This window comes from Pyrus communis, chromosome 7 (assembly GCF_041283825.1).
Source record: "Pyrus communis isolate YQ-2024b chromosome 7, ASM4128382v1, whole genome shotgun sequence".
NCBI lineage: Eukaryota > Viridiplantae > Streptophyta > Magnoliopsida > Rosales > Rosaceae > Pyrus > Pyrus communis.
This window is the reverse complement of record NC_142571.1, coordinates 151,032-167,712: the sequence shown is the minus strand read 5'-3', so window position 1 is coordinate 167,712 and position 16,681 is coordinate 151,032. Positions and strand designations below refer to the sequence as shown.

Below are 16,681 nucleotides of genomic sequence, written 5' to 3'. Positions count from 1 at the left end.
AATTGATCAAATGGTAAAATTAGAAAATATTGGAATAGAGAAGGGGTTTTATCGTCCAAAAAAGTTCTAATAATATAAGTAAAATAGAATCCAATGATACAGATTTACTCTCATTTATCTTACGGTTGTTATTTAAGTAAAGTCTTTAATGATTTGTTAATTAATGTAGAAGTGTAAAAAATATAGAAATAAAATATATAAACGCTCATAATGACAAACTTTACAACTTTCATGAAGAGCTTAACTTCGAAATTCGCCATTATAATCATATAAATCATAGATTAAAATTTAACCGTTGATTATTGTTTACATTTACGCTTCATTGTTCTCATCAAATTTTGTTTTTTCAGATTTTGTTTTTTGAAAACATGATCTATTAGAGGATGTAGGAAGATGAATGGTTTGGATCATTGATATTATATTTAGAGTTTTACGGTTAGTGAAAATATTGCTTGATGTTTATAAAGTTTCTACAAACTATATGACATTGATTCACATTTCAGTTAACCATAAATATAGAAACATGATATCAAAGATTTGAACATTTCATCTTCTTACATCTGCCAGATGATCATGTTTAAAAAAAAAAGAAAATTAAAAAAATGAAATTCAGTAAGAAGAATAAAGCATAAATGACAATCGACGGTTAAATATAAATTTAAGGTTTATGGATTATAGTGTTGGATTTCGAAGCTGATCCCTTCATGAAAGTTGTAAAGCTTGTCACTATGAGTGATTGTATGTTTATTTTTTTTTACGTTTTTTAGACTTCTACAATAATTATTATTAATTTTGCCCTCAAATAAAAAACATTATTCATGAGGGTTTGAAGGATTTTAAAAGTCTAAACGATAATGTAAGTGTTATCATTATCTACTTGCGGATGAATAATGATGAATCATGAGTGTTTATATATTCTTTCACATTTTTCATACTTGTTTGTATGTCTTCTTAGTTCTTGCCTATCCAAATATTATACTAGTTTATTTTAATTTTGGACAACATGTTAAGTAAAATTTATCCTAGTAATGATAATAAGGAACTCTCATAATAAAAATAAATAATGATTATAACTTTTTTTTATTTTTTTATTTTTTTTAACTTATATAGAATAAGGGAAGTGTTATTGGCATTCCAAAAATCTCATTCTACACTCCTCACAAGTGTATTTTTCTTTCCAAATATAGAAAGTTTGGAGTGTAGAATGAGATTTTTGGAGTACCAATAACAATTCCCTAGAATAATAATACAAAACTGTATATTTAATATAGAATATATTGTATATATTAATATGGCTATTGTATTTTATAATAAATCTTTTAGTAATTAAACTTTAAAATTATCAAAATAATTTTTTTCTTAACGGGTCGAAACGGGTTACCCACGTGTTACCCGCATGTATACCCGTTAAGAACCCGTTCTTAACGGATCACCCGGTAATGACTCGATTAGTTATCGTGTTGATCCGAAACTCGTTATTTTCATGTCGTGTCACCATGTCGTGTTAGAAACTGTCGGGTAAGACTGACCCAAAACATGCATGCGTGTGTATGTTTTAGTAACTACTACGGCTACGGTGAACTTACTCTCTAATGGACTAAGAAATTTAAAAGGATTATGTTTCATCCCTTTACACAGCGCAACGACTCCACAGCAAGCCACATCGAGCAAGCATGAAATTAATTGAACAAAACTGTAATCTAATCTGATACCATATTCCCAGTGTAATATATAGATTTCAATTACACACTTGAACAACAGAAGAAATGCCCAATTGCAGTCTGATACTTTGTGACTGTCAGCTTCCTTGAATTAGTACGAGACTAAGAGGTAAAGATGAGATTGTCAAAAAGGAAACAGAGAAACACAATGCGTAATGGTAAAAGAGAAGGTATTTGGAGATGAAGGTGACAGTTCTGTTCCTGCTAGTGGCATATATCTAATTACTTGATACAACGGAGTCAATATGTTCAAGTACAAACTCATAGAGCTGCTTCTGCAGGCTCTTTATTCTCTTATCTACGTAAATCCTTCCCTTCATTAAGTCATCCAACCATAAATTCACCCTTTTGAGTTGCCCTAGCAAACGTGCAATCTCAGGGATTCCTTCCTCTTTGTTCAATCTGAACCCCACATTTAGTGAATCCTCCAAAGTACTTTAGAAACCACTCACAACAAACAAAAAGTAGCTTTTCTACCAACCTTGCTGTCTTTTTTAATCTGTTTTCTTTGGGGTACTGGTCCCTTTCAGTGCTCATTTTCTTCAAAGCTCGTGGACGATTTAGTTTGGTTTGGGGTGTACTATTATCTAGATTAGATTCCGCTGGAGCATTCTCTACTACAGCATAATGATACTTCTCACCATTTGGAATTCCACCATTTCATTGTGTTCTGAACAAACTGAATTTCAAAATATTAGCCCCTAATGTTAGACAAATAAGGAATATGGTTGGAGTCCTTGTGTAATTGTATATAATATTATTATTGGAAGAATAAGCCGTCCTACAGCCGTCAAGCCGTCCTACCTTGTCCTACCTACACACTAGGACGGCTATCTTGTCCTCTACAGCCGTCCTACCTTGTCCTACCTACACACTAGGACGGCTACCTTGTCCTACCTACACACTTGTATCATGTATATATATCCTTGTAATCTTGTAGAGAAACACAATGAGAAAAAAAAGCATTCTCTTCCATTTTTCCACATTCACGTATCAATAACAAATATATTTTTTAGCCTACATACCTTTTTCTACATGGTATACAGAGCATGTTTATAACCCTAGCCCTAATTTTTTTTTTTTCGGCAGCTTTCTCTGTCGTTCCCATGGCTGACTCTTCTTCTACCGATGGTGTTTTTTCCCTTCATCATTCCGACCACCCGAATCTTGTCCTTGTATCCAAGAAGTTGAATGGTGATAACTACACATCCTGGGCCCGTGGCATGCAGCTTTCCTTGAGTGCCAAGAATAAACTTGGTTTCATCACTGGCGATATCCAAGAACCTTCTTCCTCCGACGACCCTGATGCTCACGCGGCTTGGCGTCGTTGCAATGACATGGTTCTCTCTTGGCTTCTGCATTCCTTGGAACCTAACCTTCAAGAATCTGTGCTTTTTTCCACCTCTGTCCAAACTGTATAGGATGATCTTCGCGAACGCTTCTCTCAGAGTAATGCTCCACGCATCTTCCAACTCAACCGGGAACTTGCTACAATTTCTCAAGGTTCTTCTTCTATCTTCGCCTATTTTACTCGCCTGAAAGCTCTCTGGGATGAGCTTGCTTCTTATAATGATGGCTGCACGTGCTCTTGCAACTCCAAGCATGACCGTCAACAACTCATGCAATTTTTAATGGGCCTCAACGAATCCTTTGCTGCTGTTCGTGACCAGATTCTTTTAATGAATCCCCTTCCCACTGTTCGTCAGGCCTGTTCCTCGGTGTCTCAAGCTGAAAAACAACGCTCCCTGGGCGTCCTCCGCTCTGTCGATCAACCTGCTGCCATGGCTGTTCGTGGCCCGTCCCGTCCCTCCTCTGCTCGTCCTCCCCTCCACTGCACCTACTGCAATTTTGATTATCATACCCGAGACACCTGCCATAAACTTCATGGCTATCCCGTTGGCCATCCCTTCCATGGCCAACCGTGGCAACCACCGCGCCGTGCCACTGCTTCCAGTTCTTCCCGCAGCCATGCACCTTCCAGTCCTCCCCGGCAGCCACGGTTTTCTACTTCCCGGCCCCATAATTTCACCCAGGCCCATCACGTGCAAGGCACCCAGGCCCCCGCCTCCTCTTCTACTCCAGCGACCCACCAAGTGCACGGGACCCAGCCCACTTTGCATGACTTGCAGCTTGCCATGCCTGACCTCTCTGCCGAGCAGCACTCCCGTGTTCTAGCTGCTCTATGTGACACCACCACCCCTCCTCAGGCCAATGCTGTGCTCACTACTGATTTTGCCCAAGGTTTGTTACCTGTCACCTCTTGTCATGGTCAATGGATTCTTGACAGTGGTGCTACGGATCATATTACTTCTTCCGCTTCATGTTTGGTTAATCGTTCTCCTTCACATTTGCCGCCTGTTTCTTTGCCTAGTGGTGCTTCCGCTCCCATTACTTTTACCGGCACTCTTCCTTTAAATTCATCAGTTACTTTGAAGGATGTTTTATGTGTCCCTAATTTCCGAGTGGACCTTTTATCGGTTGGTAAACTTACAGATGGATTATCGTGTTCCATAACCTTCTTTCCTTCTTGGTGTGTTTTGCAGGACTTGGTTTCGAAGGTGATGATTGGTGTGGGTAAGCGACGTGGCGATCTGTATTACCTTGTGGCCCTTACCTCTTCTCTCCCCACCCGTCAACCTCTCTGCAACATCATTACCATCCCCTCATCCCTCTGGCATAGGCGTCTTGGTCACCCCTCCTCCACTCGTTTGCAAGCTTTAGCATCTAGCTCTCTTAATTGTCCTTTTGATTCTAGTCATATTTGTGATGTTTGTCCGTTGGCAAAACAAACTCGTCAACCTTTTCTTTTGAGTTCAATTTCATCAACTATCCCTTTTGCTTTAATTCATTGTGATATTTGGGGCCCGAATCGTCAATCTTCTCTTTCTGGTGCTCATTATTTCTTAACCATTGTGGATGATTTTTCTCGCTTTACGTGGGTCTTCCTCATGAAACATAAATCCGACACTCAACAATTAATTAAGGATTTTTTTGCTTATGTCACTACCCAATTCCGCACTACCATCCAATGCATTCGTACTGACAATGGTGGTGAATTTTTATCTCTTCGTAGTTTTTTCTCTGATCATGGGGTGCTTTTACAAACTTCTTGTGTTTATACCCCCCAACAAAATGGCGTTGTTGAAAGAAAACATCGTCATCTTCTTGAAACCGCTCGCGCCCTTCGTTTTCAATCCCATCTTCCTATCAAGTTTTGGGGGGAATGTGTTCTTACCGCTACTTATCTCATCAATCGTCTCCCTACCCGTCTTCTCCATCATAAATCCCCATTTGAGGTTCTCTTTTCGAAAACCCCATCTTATGACCACTTCCGCGTCTTTGGTTGTCTGGCATATGCCACCTCTGTCACTCCCACCACCAAATTTTCCCCTCGGGCTCATCGTTGCATTTTTCTCGGTTATCCTCATGGACAAAAGGCCTATACCCTCTACGATCTCGACAATCACCGCATTTTCACTAGTCGAGACGTCATCTTTCACGAAACTACTTTCCCTTATGCCGTTTCTCACCCTCCTATCCCATCCTCTTCGCTTACCCTACCCATCCCACCCCCTCTGGACTTTACATATAACCCACCCCTTCCTGCCCCGACGCCTCACCCTCCTCCACCTTCCTCCCCTTCCACGTCTCTCACAGATTCCCTTGCTGCCCCACTACCTACCAATCCTCCCCTTCCCCGCACCTCTTCCCGTGCCCATAAACCTCCATCCTATTTAAAAGACTACGTTTGCTCGCAGGTGATTCTGCCATCCCACCCATATTCGACTTCGCAACCCGGTTCTACACAAGGTACGCGATATCCACTTTGTAATTTTCTCTCTTATCACCGTTACTCTCCCAGACATTTTTCTTACATTAACTCTGTCAGTCGGACTGTGGAGCCTTCCTCCTTTGCCGAGGCTGCCACTGACCCCAATTGGCAACGTGCTATGACTGAGGAGCTTCAAGCTTTACATGCTAATGGTACTTGGACTTTAACTTCCTTGCCCCCTGGAAAAATTCCCATTGGTTGTAAGTGGGTGTACAAACTCAAGCACAATTCCGACGGCTCTATTGACCGCTACAAAGCTCGTTTGGTTGCTAAAGGCTTCACTCAGGCTGAAGGTATTGATTATCATGACACTTTTTCTCCTACTGCTAAGATGATTACGGTGCGTTGTCTTCTTGCTCTTGCTGCTAGTCAGTCTTGGTCTCTTCATCAGCTTGATGTTAATAATGCTTTCTTACATGGTGACTTACATGAAGAAATCTATATGTCTCCTCCTCCTGGTCTTCGGCGACAGGGGGAGAATCTTGTGTGTCGCCTTCACAAGTCACTTTATGGTCTTAAGCAGGCTTCTCGCCAATGGTTTGCCAAATTCACTAGTGCCATCATTTCTGCCGGTTTTCAACAATCCAAAGCTGACTATTCATTGTTCACTAAAAAGTCTGGTATTTCTTTCACAGCTTTGCTCATTTATGTGGATGATATTGTGATTACAGGCAATGATGCTAGTGCCATTAATTCTCTGAAGTCTTTTCTCCGTGATCATTTTCGGATAAAAGACCTTGGTGATTTAAAATATTTTTTGGGTATTGAGGTTTCTCGTTCCAAACAAGGGATTTATATTTCTCAACGCAAGTATGCATTAGAGATTCTCAAGGACTATGGTTTTTTGGGAGCACGACCCATTGCTTTTCCTATGGATGATACAAAATTATCTGATAAAGGAGAACTTCTCAAGGATCCTGAAAAGTATCGACGATTAGTAGGTCGGTTAATATATCTCACTATCACTCGGCCGGATATCACCTATTCTGTGCATGTTCTAAGCCGTTTTATGCACGAGCCAAGGATATCTCATATGGATGTTGCGCTTCGTATTGTTCGTTATTTGAAGGCTACTCCAGGTCAAGGTTTATTATTTCGTTCTGACAACCAGACCAAGTTAACTGCGTTTTGTGATTCTGATTGGGCAGGTTGCCCTATCACTCGCCGTTCGACTACTGGGTATTGTGTATTCTTGGGCGGTTCTTTGATTTCTTGGCGGACGAAACGACAGAAAACCGTTTCGCTCTCTTCAGCAGAGGCGGAATATAGGGCCATGGCAGGTGCTTGTTGCGAGATAGTTTGGCTTCGTTTTTTGTTGAAGGATTTGAACATTCCTTTGGATGGTCCTTCCATTTTATTTTGTGATAATCAAGCAGCGTTACATATAGCTGCCAATCCTGTTTTTCATGAACGAACTCGTCACGTTGAGATGGATTGTCACTTTATACGAGATAAGATTGTAGATGGCACAATAGAGACCAAGCATGTGGGTACGGCACAACAGTTGGCAGACTTGTTTACCAAACCTCTTGGGAAAGAAAAGTTTTCGGGTATGTTACGCAAGTTGGGAGTTCTTGACATCCACTCTCCAACTTGAGGGGGAGTGTTAGACAAATAAGGAATATGGTTGGAGTCCTTGTGTAATTGTATATAATATTATTATTGGAAGAATAAGCCGTCCTACAGCCGTCAAGCCGTCCTACAGCCGTCCTACCTTGTCCTACCTACACACTAGCCGTCCTACAGCCATCCTACCTTGTCCTACCTACACACTAGGACGGCTACCTTGTCCTCTACAGCCGTCCTACCTTGTCCTACCTACACACTAGGACGGCTACCTTGTCCTACCTACACACTTGTATCATGTATATATATCCTTGTAATCTTGTAGAGAAACACAATGAGAAAAAAAAACATTCTCTTCCATTTTTCCACATTCACGTATCAATAACAAATATATTTTTTAGCCTACATACCTTTTTCTACACCTAAGGCGGCTTCCACCCATGAAGTGGCATTCGTGCTAGTGGAAGTATTATACACATGTGACACCCAAGCCTGTCGGCCCTTTAAACTGCTTGATTTAACATCAGGGTGGCTTGTGTTGAACAAGGAATCAACAACCATGGCTGCTCCCTCCATGTTCTGGTGGAGGTTCAAAAATTTCTCCGTCAGTGGTCCTGCAGAAACTTTGTGAGAGGACTCTGAGTTCTGCAAACATGCTGGAAAACAGAAACTTAGTCATCATTTCTTCGCATGATAGATAAAGAAATAAAATAAAAAAGAATTTAGAATATGTAAGGAAGCCAACTATAATCTAGATGAACTTCTCTGTTCCATTATACAGTTGCTAACTTACGACATATAGAGGGGGAAAAATAACATTAAGCTCAACATTTTTTCTGAAGACAATTGTACAGCAGCAGAAATCTCAATAACTGCATGTAAAGGTGGAGTTTTTTGTTGTACTTGTAAACCACTGCAGCAGCATCGTAACTGTCTCACTCAAAACTGTCTACATTCTAAACCAACAAAATAGATCTAACCCAACCCAAATTATATGTAGTTTATTTAATAATGCAATCATCTTCCAAGAATAAGGACCAAATATGTGATCGGTTCCATCCTGCATGTCTATATTTCTATTGAACAGAATAATTTGCAATACGCTTACCACCATTCTAATCCTTGTAAAAGTACTGGGGAAAAAGACAATTCCGTTGCAAGAGCAAAAGCACTACGTTTGCTAATATACTTAACATAAATACTTACACCAACAAAAATAAAAATTACACAGAAAGCACAGGTCCGTAAAACACAAAGTACATACCACATGCAATGAATGACACCCTCTGAAGCTGATGCTTCTTCTAGCGCACGTACAGCACCAAGAAATGTAGCATCCCTATGAAAAATAGCTCCCTGTAATGGTGAAGAAGAATAATAATACAGAAAATAATGAAAGAACAGAACCAGATGGTGGAAGCCAATAGAGGATATAAACTTCAACTTGATTGCGAACCTTTCCAAGATCACTAATGATAGATGGGAGCACTCTCCATGAAATCTTTTGATCCGACCAAGTTTTGCAAGTTCGGGGAAACCTGACAAAGTGGTTTGGAAGAGTCTCCTCTAGAACTTAAATTCTTTCTTGGAAGACTTGTTCTTTGAATTTGGTGAAGGGGTCTCGATTTTGTTATTCAGTGGTGGTGAAAGGCTCAAAGTTGGATGCTTATGAGGTGCTTTAATCTTAGTAAAAAGCTTCTTATCCGAAACCTGCCACACAGCACCTGGTCATCAGCTTCATAAAAACAAGAAACTGAAACAAAAAAACCCAGAAGCTATGTATGTCAATGAAACAATCAAATTCTAATAATTAAGTTTTTAAAAACTGATATCAGGACAGAGAAAGGTTTCATTTTCCCTCTCATGTTAGCCAAATTGTTTAAGGCTGCCTTTTAACTATTCCGTTTTATCTGATTGCATGCTCAAAAAGTGACTTGAAATGAAAACCCTTTATTTGATTGATTTGAAATAACACAATTTTCTTAAGAATTTAGACATTCTATTTCAATAATTAAACACATCTGGATTTCATCAAAACACAAAAATTGTTATTGTAAAATCTCATTAGACAAATTACACTAAAAATTCAAACCCAAGTAATCTTCTTAAATCACCAATCAAAATACAGCATAGATCTTCCAGATGTGTGATAAAGGATTTCGACCTCGAACTCTTTTCTTACTCCTGCTTTACTTGCTTCAGAAGACTTCAATGTTTTTACTGATTAGAACGAATCTTTGTACACAAACATGGAGAAAGCCTCCATTCAATTATCAAATTCCAAGATAAAGCCTAGCGAGAAGAGTCACTAAAATGCAGAAGAATATAAACTGTTTGTACCCTGTTTTTAATGTTGAAAATAAACTATTTGTACCACATTTCATCAATCCTGAAACTACTGAGTACCAATCAACTTTATACCTACAGGGACCTACTAAAGAATTCGTGTTGAGACACCCCTGCCAGAGCACAAGAGTTTATCTCTATCCATGAGGCAAATTACAACGCAACACGTGACAACATCATAATAAAGCTCCTAGAGTCCCACATCGACTGCGAACGAAAGCTAGAGACTCTCCTCAACTATAAAGGAGATCATTCTCCTACAATTAATCCCTAATGCCATTATTGTACTTAAATCATTATTAGAACTCACTAATGATGATTATGCTTAAACCACTGTATTATGTAAACTCTATATTAATAATGAGAACTCATCTACCATTGTGGATGTAGCCCAACTTATAGTCAACCATGTATATCTTGTATTTGCTTCTTTATATCTATCTCTATACATATCTACCTACACTTAGGTACCGTTTGGAACGTGGGACGGGACGGAACGCAGTGGGACGAGGTGTTCCGTCCCACGTTTGGTGTGCCCAAAAATCATGGAATGCGCTGTCCCATTGAACGGATTTTGGTCACTTTTTTGTTCCACCTTCCCTCTTAGAACGACTTGTTCCACCCCCGTGGAACACAAAATTATATTTTTTTGGACAACAATACCCCTATTCTTTTTCATTAATTACATTGTCTACCTCCATTTCTCTACCATAACCTCCCTCTCTTCTACCCTTGTCTCTCCTGTAGCCTTATCTTCCCCACCACAAACCCAGCAACCCAACTGCTAACCCAATCCCAGCAAACCCATCCGAACCCAACTATGGCTGCACCTTCTTCTCCGGCGCCGTCATCATAGCCAGGCTGACGACGACGACGACGCTGCACGGAGGATGATGACAACGCTGCAAGGAGGACGATGATGAACTTGCAGAAATTGATTGAAATGAATTTGCAGATCCGACGATCCGACGAAGTCTCTGTAAATTGAAAAAAAAAAATAATAATTTGGGATTTTTCTGTGTTTGATTTGAAGAGAAAGAAATTAAAAGAATCTGGAACCTTAACACCTCCATTTCCAGAATTTCTGCGTTTTTTATCTTGTAATTTTTTGGGGAACTGATTGGTTGCCGAGAAAACGAAGGAAAACGAAACTGAATTATCGTTTGTTGATGAATTATTCCCCTGCAAATTTGGATTTGATCTGTTTTGTGAGAGTAGAAATTGATGGTGGCATTTTGTTTTTCTTTCCATGCTTGTTGAGATGCGGTTCAGGTTGATCCGGAGTCTCATGATCCAGTTGTTCATGTTAATGGCGTGAGCTACTTGTTTATGCAGCATAACAATGTTTACTTGATGACTGCGTCCAGGCAGAACTGCAGTGCCGCTATTCTTCTCTTCTTTCTACACCGAATAGTCGATGTAAGCTCCATCACGTTGAGAACTGCAGCCATTGAGTTCATACTCGTACTCATCAATTGTACAATTTTTTATTTATTCTCCAGAACACAACAATTTACCGTAGCATAGTAATGTAGAGCAATTCCATTTACTTTTTTAACTATCTACCTCTCTCTTTTATATGTTGGTATCAGCCAGCAACTCGTACTTACCCACGCATAAACACTGTACAATCCTTTCATTTTCTTTGTTTGAATATATCCCATCCCGTCCTGTCCCATGCATAAACAATGTATCAAACAACAGACGGAACAAGGCTAAGTTAGTCATTTAATCTTTTGGTTCCGTTCCGTCCTGTGCTTACTAAATGCAAAACGAAACAACCGTCCCGTTCCATCCTGTGCATACCAAACATAACACAGAATCTCCATTCCGTCCCGTCCTGTCCCGTCTGCGTAACAAACGGTACCTTAGCGACTGGAGCAACCATGCATCACAAACTTAACACTTTTTGTTGTTTCAAAATCCACCTGATTTTGTGCATCAACATAAACATCTGCGAAATTGGCGCATAACGAAAATGTGCATTTAATGAAAACTGAAAAGACAAACTAAAAAGATCATGCATATTACTCGGAGGAGAAAATACAGAACCAGAAACGAAGGAAGAATTCACATATATAGGCATGGAGGGAAGTTAGAGAGAACAAACAGCGGGACAAGGCGGTGAAGAAAACTGCTTAGTTCTAGATTTGAAATGATGCGAATGTGAGGCAGACAAGAATGCTTAAAAAAAACATTTGAATACATCGGCTAATCAGTTAGCCGTTGTATTCAAATTTTGTTTTTTTTTTTGGGCCATTTTTTTTTTTTTTTTAATTCTTAAAAATTATAATTTTTTTTTTCCTATAAATACTTAAACCATGTATTAAATTTAAGTTCTAATTTTTTATATTTTTTTGGTCAGTTACCGTTGTAGTTTATAAATTTAAGTTGTTGTTGGATTTGAATTTAAGTTGTTGTAGTTTTTAAATTTAAATAATAAATTATGTTTGGCCCTCGGTTGGAGACGATTTTTTGTGACAGGGCTATATTCATTAAAATATTAATATCTTGAACCCTCTAGTCAGCTCTCGGTTGAAGATGACCTTAGTCCCTGCATCCCAAGCCCGCCTCACGGAATCCAAACTCAGTCTCCTTGTAGTTGTTGATGAATCAACCACCACCGCTACCTTAGTCTTATTCTTAGTCTGTTGACGGACGACTTGGACGACCTGGTCTTAGCCTCAGGCTTGGGCAAAATGGAGGATGGGAGTGTATAGAAAAAAAAAAATTAATATAAAATATTGACGTGATTTAATCATAACTGTACAAAATATAAAAAAATGGAAGTGTATAGAATTGGAAGGGCATAAAAGCCGAATTCTCTCGATGCAGCCATTGGGGAGGCTGGTCTGCTCTAAACACCTTTTTCTTCGTTTTCTGCAACGTGACTGAGACGTATTAAACGCACATCTATATTGCTTAAGATTTGCACTCTCTCACGCAGCTTTCTAGGTTTATCCCGCACCACCACCACCACCACCGCACCACGCTTGTAAAGTACGAGTGAGACAACATATATATTCGAACAAAAAAATATGGTGTTTTTATCACAATTTTTTATACTATCTGTATTTTTCTAGGATCATTGAAAGTGTAGGCAAATGATATTTGTTGTGCTATATAGACGAACTTTTATTTAGTTATGTCTGGGTCATGGTTTGTTTTTTATTTTTTGTAAATAACCGATATTATTTATATTAAGAGGTGAAAGAGTGAATTAAGCTTCATAATGAGTTAGTTATAATAAAAATAATACTTACCTACTTAAAGGATGAGTAAGAGTTCCTACTCAAAACTGTTCATTATTGATTTATAGAATTTCGTGTTTATAATCAGAATTTATCATATTACAAATCACTCTATAAAGCTCACCTTTACAAAAACATCAATTAAAACTAAGATCGTTTAGTCATCTAATTGTATAAAAACAAATGAACGGAATTGCTAAAAGCATTACGAACCATCTATATATTTGTTAAAATAGATTGACTAAACGATCTTCTTTTAATTTATTTTTTAAAGATGATCTTTACAACGAGATTTATAATATGAACGGTTATGACCATAAGCACGTAGTTTAGTGATTCAAACCAGAAGAGTTTTGAATAGAAGTTCCTACTCATCATTGAGTTGCCAAGCACATGTTTTGTTTCCAAAATAATGTGGTTCAAATTCGTATTTGGTGAGAGTCGAACCAAGAACCAAAACCTCTCATATACAAGTGAAGGGGAATACCACTAAAAACCGTAGTACTAAGTGACCTAGACAGTAGTATTAAGTGGTTGGGTCATAGTTTTTAAAGGGGTAATATTAAGAAGACCAAATTTTTTAAATCAAATTTGCAAACCAAATAATGTGGTTGTAAATGATTGGCTTATAGATTAAGTGTTGTTTAACATGCTTATTTTTTATTGCTGACATATCAATTGGTTTACAAATTTAGTTTAAAATTTTGAATCTAGCATTATCCTTTTTTAAGTGTGAAGGAATTAAGGTTAAGTTAGCATGAATAGATCATAAAGTTTAGATCAGAAGGACTAAAAGAACTCTTCATAACTATTAAAATTTTATAAAGAGGTATTTGCCGATTCCATTCAAAACATGTAAGGAACTGCTAATTTTCCACTTGAACTTTAATTTTAGCCGATTATTTTTCTGAACTTTTATAATTGGCCAATTTTCTCCTTGAACTTTAATTTTAGCCGACTACCTCCTTGACGTTTATGCTTGGCCAGTTTCTAGTAGGAATTTGTTGAGATGAGTAATTACGTTCTTATTTGAACTTGGATCTTGAATTGAAATAGGTAAACCGAGACGGTCATGTGAATCAAGTCACAAGGAAGACTAATGAAATGGCATCACAATCCCACCACGTTGCTTAAAAAACAAGATCATGGAGAAGATTCATAGTTGTCCAAGTTAGCAATAAAATTCAAATAAAAAGTGTACGGATGAAATAACTTCCTACATTATCCAAAGTGTTAGTCAACATTAATTGCTAGTTATTTTTCGTATCCACAAGTGCTCAACCTTTAGGTCCTAGAGGGACGCAAAAAAAAAAAAGTGAGTGGGGCAAAAAATAAAGTTTTGTAAAACTGTTGTTTTCAGTAAAAATAGTAACCTTTCACTGTAAAACAAGTATAGTTTCCAAAACTCATACTACTCGAATGTAAGAAAGCAAGGTACCCATTATAGCAGTAATAATCTCAAGGATGGGGGTATAACAACAATAATGATATTTGCATCAAAAGTATGTAAACACACAAGTCATGTAGACAATAGTTACACGAACAGACTGGGTGTATAAATTATGTTCTAGTACTACACATGCAGCTCGTCATGGTCCGGACAGGACAAATAAAGGAAACATCGTGCAAACATTTATGATGATAAGATATAGTATAAGTATGCTCATGCCACAGTTGTAATCGCAAATAATAGTAAAATAATAAATTGTAAGCATTTATTCTTTTCTAAGTCAAAACATGACATGTACAATCATAACACATTTATGGAAACTAATATAATCATATTTGAAAGCAAAAACTCACTCAATGGTACATCGCGAGGTCATAGTTGCCTTGCCTTATTTGCCCAAGAAGATCATCCGGATAATTTTCCCTATAAGAGAAACCACTATCCTAATCAATAAACTAATAAATACTAATGTAAAAAAACCTAATTTTTCTTTGTTTGCTCAAATCGGAAGATAAAAAGTGATTGAAAATTGACTCGCACCAACACGCGTCGGCCGAAGTTGTTACGCGCCTGCTTTTTGCTGTATGAGAAACCACTATACTAATCACTACACTAATAAATACTAATACAAAGAACCTAATTTTTCTTTGTTTCCCAAATGGAGAGTTAAAAGTGATTGAAAATTGACTCGCGCCACCACGTGCTTGACACACCCGACCTCGATATCCTCCAAATATCCAAGGTAGGCACATACTGGCCGATACCCGAAGGTGACGAAGCCATACTGACATGCATGTAAAGTAACGTACATAAATAAAACTTATACATTTAAATACAATGCTTATGCAATTAAGGAACGTGTTCAGAGCATACAACTAATTCGAGACACTAAAACAGGAATAATATAAAATTGAATGAATAAAGAGATAAGTCCTACACTAAGAGGACTCGAAGATGCCGATGTGGAAGGGCCTTGACATCGGGATTGTACGCCTCAATTCTAAGTCTTGAGGGGGCACAAAACAAAACATGAGTGGACCAAGTTGATATATAAGTAGTAATAAAACAATTAATCTTTAACGTACTAACCCCCAAAGTTTGTGAAAACTCGTATAGCATAATAAGTAGTAGGTTTACCGAAAACCCTAACATGTCATAAAACCTTTCATAAAACATATATCATATATAGTGTGTTTAGTAGTGGTGTGTGTGTGTGTGTGTAAGGCATATACATATATATATATATATATATATATAATATTTCATTCGCCCAAAGGCATATAGAACACTTCTTCGTTCATCTGAAGGTTCTACATCACGCGCCCGTAGGCAGATCATTCGCCCGTAGGCATTACATCTCCCGGCCAAAGCCAAGATAAGTATCTTTCAACCCCTAGGCCCCTACATCACCCGACCGAAGCCAATATACATATCAATAGCCCGTAGGCACCAACCAAACGCCTGGTCGTAACCAATATAAATATCTTTTGCCCGTAGACACCAACCAACGCCTAGCCATAGCCAATATAAATATCTCCCATCCGTAGGCACCAACCAACGCCCAACTATAGCCAATATAAATATCTCCCGCCTGTAGGCTCCTACCTACTCTCGGCCATAGCCAATATAAATATTTCTCGCCTGTAGGCACCAACCAATGCCTGACTGTAGCCAATATAAATATCTCCATCAATTGCCTGTAGGCTCTTATAGCACCTACCCGAATGCATATATAGAAGTGTCATTCGCCCGTAGGCAGTATCATACGCCCATTGGCAAAACCGTTCGAATAACCATTAAGTAAGTACATAAGTATATATCTATCTTAATTGGAGTTCAGTAACTAAAACATCATATCGTAAAACCTATTTGTAGTATATAGTCATCAATCATATATACTGCGAAGAATGTAAATCGATAAAGTGTGGTATTCCAAAAGATTCTCAGTAAAGCATGATATCTCATAAAAAAGTTAATCTAATTTACTCATAAAATGTAACCATTAAATCATGCTTTTCATGTATGCATTTCTAATAGTAAAATATACATTTTAGAAGGGGTCCACTCATAAGTACTCATTTATCGGAGAGCCGTTTGAACTAGGGTGGACTAGGTCACCTTCACCCAATGCACCTATACACAAATAGAGAGTATTTTTAATAAAACCCTATCAAAATGTTGGAATTTGAGAAAACGGAGTGCATATTTGGAATTAAGACGTCGAAATTAGTTTATAAGGGGTCTCGTCCAAAATCCAAAAAGTCAACCCAAAGTCAACGGTCAATGGTCGTCAAGTCAATGCCGGGTCGGGTCAAATGTTAGTGGGTTGGGTCTATTTGGGTCAAATGGGTCGACCCAATATTGATTTGAGCTTGGATTAGGTTTAGGTGAGTTGGGCCTAAGCTAATGGGCTGCCAGGCCCAAAAGTTTGGACCTGGGCTAAGGGGTTTGGGCTGGTTGGATTTGCACTTGGGCCCGGGTTTGGGCCGAGTTATGCAGCCCGAGAGTTTGGGCT

At 38.4% G+C, this 16,681-nt stretch overlaps 1 pseudogene; it reads right to left on the bottom strand.

Annotated features, from left to right (window-relative positions):
• Positions 1-1,939: 1,939 nt before the first annotated feature.
• LOC148695404 (protein CORTICAL MICROTUBULE DISORDERING 7-like) lies at positions 1,940-15,911 on the bottom strand (annotated as a pseudogene).
• Positions 15,912-16,681: the final 770 nt, after the last annotated feature.